The sequence below is a fragment of the Anser anser genome (assembly GCF_964211835.1).
Source record: "Anser anser genome assembly, chromosome: 12".
NCBI classification, from domain to species: Eukaryota; Metazoa; Chordata; class Aves; order Anseriformes; family Anatidae; genus Anser; species Anser anser.
In genome coordinates, this window is record NC_139733.1 from 20567877 (window position 1) to 20573876 (window position 6000).

General features: G+C 48.8%; 1 protein-coding gene across 2 annotated transcripts in view; it reads right to left on the bottom strand.

Annotated features, from left to right (window-relative positions):
* CNTN3 (contactin 3) overlaps positions 1 to 5757 on the bottom strand; it is a 100312-nt gene extending 94555 nt beyond the window's left edge. Inside the window, exon 1 of one of the 2 annotated variants that reach the window (XM_083795493.1) lies at positions 4129 to 5757. The gene's annotated coding sequence lies outside the window, so the exon portion shown is untranslated. The other variant, XM_083795494.1, reaches the window with a different exon arrangement.
* Between the last annotated feature and the right edge of the window lie 243 nt (positions 5758 to 6000).

The window sequence follows — 6000 nt, forward strand, 5'->3', positions numbered from 1 at the left end:
GTCAAGTAGTGCAAAACACGGAAAATGATTGTTCTGACCTCAGCACAGGCGAGAGGGACACTGGCCATGCTTTACATTAAGTCAGCTTGGGGAAAACTAGTTCATTTTCCTCACCAATTTACTCCAAATACAGGCTTACAGCTACAAACAGCTGCAATTTATTATATTTTAAATTTCATGAAAGACCAAAATATGTTGAGCGATAATACTGTTCAGAATTGTCAAGGCCTATTGAACCGCAACATACTCCCCAAATTGGGAATATGGCCCTGTGATTTCAGCAGAGCTAGAGGAATACTTTTTTTTTCTTATTAATATAAGTTAGTATGCTGAAGACAGGAATAAGGAGAAAAGCTTTTTTTTTTTTTTTTAAATATAATTAATGGAGGGTGGCCCCCTACAGCTCAGCTTAAATGAAAATGGCAGAGTAACCTGGATTTAGCCGTGGATTTTCAATAAAACTCAAACTGTTAAACTACAGTAACGTTCAAGAATTTTCTTTGTTGTAATTGAATGTTTAAGCGTGCGTTTTCCTAAGTAATAACCTCAAAACTGCCCTCTGCCCATCACCGAACCTCACCAGAAAGAACAGTCACTTAAATGAAAAGGAAAACAACCCCCACGGCATTTTTGCAGTTATTCACCTGCCTGCGTGCGCACATCTAAAGCCACATTGCCATTGAGCTGCGCTCCGATGGTGAGAGATCCCAATTTTTTTGCAGTGTTGGGGTTCAGCTACAAGACAACTTCCAGACAACGCAAAGAAGGTAACATGACAGCTCAGGAAAAATGAGAAGTCAGCCAACCATTTAATTTCAGAAGCATAGTCTTCATAACCATAAGCGTCAACTTGACTATCCGATGATAACACCTAATATTTCCAGAAAATAAACCTAACCTATTGCTTTGAAAGTACCTCAAAGCAAACCAGATAGTTATGCTGTGAACTTGCACCTCAATGCATGAAACTCACTGAACTATTTCACTGATTTTAAGGAATAATATTATACTTTCTTACATTAAAAGAGTGCTACTTCAGAAGTATGAAACTAATGTCTCTTTCAAATAATACCACTGCTGTATAATTTATGAGCTAACTTCTAATGTCTTTTCTGAGCCCAGATTTCAATATGCATATTTTAGCTTGACACAAAAAGACCAACTATCTGCATTATTTCACCAACAGCCGCCACCACCTTTCTTGCTTCATTCAACCAAGAACAAGACTAAGAATCCATAAGAATTTTTTGAACTTCTGCCACTTGCCTTCAGTCTGTATTAGGACCTCTTTTCTTTGCATTACACAGCATGCTAAAAATCCACATACAGTACAGTTTCAGTTGACTGCAGTCAAATCATTGTTTCCCCTCCATTTTAGTTATCCAAACGCTCCTGGATAGATTTCTACTGCAAAGGCCATCCACCTACCACCATCAGCTTGGAGCTGATTTTCAACTGTGTCAGAGGCACAAGAAGGTATCGCCAATGATTCTTTAAATTTCTCCTCTAACGTCTCCTACACCACATGCTATAAAATCTGGATATCCAAATCTGCATGGAGAAGCTGGGGCTGTGACTTTAAATAGCTTCACTAAATGAAAGGTGAAGATGTTAGCGCAAGAGAACACTGCAGCTCTATCAGGTTCATGTTTCTGCATTTTAATTGTTTTTAATTGGTATAATCACCGGCTGATCTTTCCCTATTTTGGCTGCAAGACGCTGCCTCTGAGGAAAATTTAAGTTGGAGAGCTGCAAAAAAGACCTGGAAAAGGACTTACTGTCACTGCAGATGTTTCATTAAGGATGCAGCAACAGTGCAATTGTTTTGGAACACGAGCATCAAAACAAGCCTTCTGCTCCTTCATTTCCAGAGACAGAGCATGCCACGGAAACTATCCTGAAGAACCAAGACAGTTAAGTTTCTGAACTTCTTGAAACAAAAGCTGATTTCAAAGTATCTTGCCACTTAGCCCACCTTGACACCACCCATGTACAACACAGGCTTAAGCAACGCATTCATCACAACCATGTCTTGAAGAAATCAGATCCTGTACAGTCACCTGTGATTTTAGTAGCGTTCAGCTGGAATTCATTCATGTTTGCATCTTAGTCAACTGTAATCCAGTGTTCACTGATTTCTAAATATGAACTGGAAGACTACATATTTGATATCAGAACAAGACAGATGTAGGTGACAAAGTCAGCACCAAGGAGGATGAAAACTAAAACACAAACTTTATTGATGAACAGACTACCCATGTTTCCCAATTTCCAGTAAATCTTGCAATTATTTCTTAATTCAACCAAAGTCTTTTTCGTACCCAAGAAGCATACTCAGCACTAGCTGCAGTCATTCCTCAGCACTAATAACTTCTTCCCTCTCTCAGCAGGCTTTCTGGCTTCTCACAGATAACAGCAGCACGTAACATTTGTTTTTCTTTGTTCCAGAATAGTGAAAAATCTTGTTTCCGGATAGCAGTTCAAGTATAACATTTCTGGTATCAAAATAGCCCCTGATCATCAATTTCATTCCTATAAGACTATAGGCTTATGCCACTTGTAAGAATCAGTCTCCACCACAAAGGAACAAAACAAAAATCAATCCAGTTTGCAGGAGCTCCAGGCACTGGAGACCCTGAAGCGTGATCTGGAGCAGGACTCCACCAGCCCACCCAAACCCCCATCTTCTACCAGCAGCTCCCTCCAGCCTTCCCACCACACGGACCCGAACCCAGCCTACCTCCAGCCACCAGCAGGTTACGCCAGATGCACGGGTTCCACTCAAGCATTAATTAAGTAACTGCTGCGCGTTGCCAGAGCCTTAAGATACACGGAGTTATGATCTCATCTCGCTTCCCCTGACACCCACGGTGCCGAGCTGCAGGCTCCTTTGGCAGCTCCTCCCCGCCGCTCTGTTCGTTAGGGGAGCACCCACAAACCCAAGGCTGGACCAAGGCAGCCAGCACCATCCTGCACGTCCTCAGCCCTGAGAGCACAGCTGTGGCCGTGAGTTACACCTCCTCTCTCCTAACAGAGCAGAAAACACTGATGCTTTCGGCTCAGAAAGCCCACAGCCTGTTCCCAGCACAAGGCAATGCTGAGAGCAAGAACACGGAGGAGCAGAAATACTACAAAGCCTGTAGGTGACTGATGAGCAAGGGAAGCGACTGTGCGCGGGGAAACAGAGAGCCTGCAGCTCAGAGAATCACAGGACAAAACGCACCTTTAAATTGCAGTCCCCCCATCTGATTGGCAGCATTTTTGGTATGAATTGTATGCATTTACTACACGGTTCTCCCCCCGATGCTCTCATAAATTCCTTTGCTAGTTAATTACGGGAAGTCTCTTGCATAGCAAATAACATGCTAGGAATAACTGACGCACATGGAGTAGCAACATGCATTTAACTCTTAAAAGTTAGCTCAGCATTGCCATTAATTTCAGTATCTTGTTCACAACTTCCCACGTATATTTAAAAAAGCAAAGAGCATATCACTGGACAAACTCAGCATGCAGCTTAAGCTATACTTCAAGTTCCTCTTGCAAAATAGAGCTGTCTGTAGTTTAAAGAGTTTACTGGTCTTTGTAAGATTTTTTTTTTTTGGCACTTCATAATAAAAATAACTCCTCTTGGGTCAAGTAAACACTTTGAAGACAGCTGAAATCAGTACGGCACACACACAAAATAATTGCCGTGTCATTAGCAAGGTAATCAAGGCTGCACCCAAAGCTGTGGCTGGATCACTTCCCACCTGGGCTGACCGCTCTCAGCGGTGCGCAATACAGCAGGGACGGGGCTTGGGTTAATCCCAGCCTGGCACCGCGTTTGGTGGCAACAAGGTCACCCAGCAGCGACCCCGGGGACACCGGCAGCGGGCACCCCAGGGCGGTACGACCCCAACAGCACCCACGGAGCTCCGGAGGGGCAGCGGCTCCCGGGGGGGCTCAGCCGGCAGGGGGGCAGCCCGGGGCCAGCCCGCAGCCACCGCCGCAGGAACTTGGCGTGGAGCACGGCACGGCACGGCCCTGCTCCTGCCGGATGGAAAAGTTCTCCGGCCGAACCCCAAGGGTGCCCGAACAGCGGCAGCCCGGTTGCTTTTAGCCCAACGCGCCAGCGTGTGCACTGACCTCGGAGCGGCTCGCGTACTCTCGTCGGTGTGTTTCGGGCTGGCATCGGCAGAAGCAAAGCCGGAGAAGCGCAGTTTAGAGCCGCAATCCCTCCGGCCGGGGTTAGCGGCTCCGGGTGCACGAGGCACGAACGCCTCGGGTGGTCCCGGCAGCGGCTCGCAGCTCCCGGGGAGCGGAGGGCGCCCGCCGAGGGGCTGCCCCCAGGCGCTCGCTGCCCTCCGTGCGAGCCTCCCCAACTTTGTTCCGCCAAGTTACAGCCGCCCCCTCGCCTTCCCTTCCCTCCCGTCCCCTCAGCCCGGCCACGGAGCCACACAGCCGTCGCCCTCCCCGCCGCGATCCTGCGGCTCCCGCAGCGCCCGGCGCCTCGGTTGGGGCGGTGAACGGGGCGGAGCGGGGCGGGCACGGCCACGGCTCCCCGCCCACCGCCACCGGGCTCCTGGGCCTGAGGGGAGGCGGACCCCGGGCAGGGCGAGGTGGACCTGGGACAGCAGGAGACGTTGTGAGGGGGGCAGAAAGGCACCGGTGCCAAAATGGAGCCGGGTCGTGGCAGGAGGGTTGTATGAGGGCTTGGCTGCCTTCAGCCCGGGCAGCGGGCACGGCTCCTCCCGCAGCCGCCTCTCCCCCCGCAGCTTTGCTGCGCCTCAGGCAGGGTGGTTACGAAGGAGGTTGATACAGGAGCTTAAATAAAAAACTTCATCTAATTTCTGGGCTGGGAGCCCAGGCAAAGAATCAGGTTCGTGTAGGTCTCTGTGCAGGAGCCGGATGGAGATTTTATTGAGTCTGGCTCCAGCTGATCGCGGTGTTATAGCTGTGTTGCTGTAATTAAGCCTGAGCAGAATTCCTATCAGCCCCTTGTTTTAGCAGGTTACGTAACAGCACTAAGTTCCCCAAAACCTCTGTTACCTTCCAGGATCCCAACACAGGGTGAGGTCCACCATGCGGTTGGCCTCCATGGCGGCCTGGAAGAAGCTGCAAGACCACAGCAAGGCTGCTGGGTGTGAGGGACGGGAAGGGCTTGGCCTCCTAGGCAGGGTGGCGATACATGGCCCTCTGGTTGTCCAGAGGAAGGACAAGAAGAAAACTTAGCTTCTTCAACAGCTGGGATTTAAGTTTGCCCCTCTGTTTGCCCCTCTGTTTGCCCGTAAGGTGAAACATTGAAGTGTGCTAACTGGGAGACAGTGGCCTCATGTCTGGGACAAGGACGAGCTAGACAAAGCGTCTGCTGGGCCAGGCTGCTGGGGAGCCCTCTCTGGGGGGACCTGAGGAGACCATCTTTGCCCTTCTGCCAGTGCAGGAGCCTATAATTATGTCATGTCCAGCAATGAAACGCAGCCACTCCTGTAAAGAAATATGTAGTTGGTCTGAGGAAGGGATGTTGAAAAATAATTTATCTCGAAAACACTACAAAATGCGTTTTTAATTGGCAGAGCACAATCACAAAGGACTCATAGAGATGATGCAGTAAATGTGATTTAACGAGCTACCGTTCACAAGCTGAGCACCAAGTCTCAGACTAACACGGTTCAGCTCAGCATTGGCACCGAGCAGGAGCACGTACTCGGTCTGGTACCATATGTCAGCTGACGGATTAAAGTACGGAAACTCCACCTCATGTCTGAAACACCACTTGGGGTTTTGTCTAGAATATTTCCTTTTTTATATATTATTATTATTACACAAAGTTTCATCACAGGATGAGGGCCGAGCCTTAGCTTTCCAGCACACCCTAGCGCAGGTAGCACCACGGCGGCCGTGGTCACCTCCCTGGTGTGTTGACTGAACATGGACCTGGAAGCAGAGCCTGAAATGCCAGGGGTAGGCCTCTGCAGATCCAGCTTCCTCAGAGGTCTCCTGTGAATGTATTCACTACAC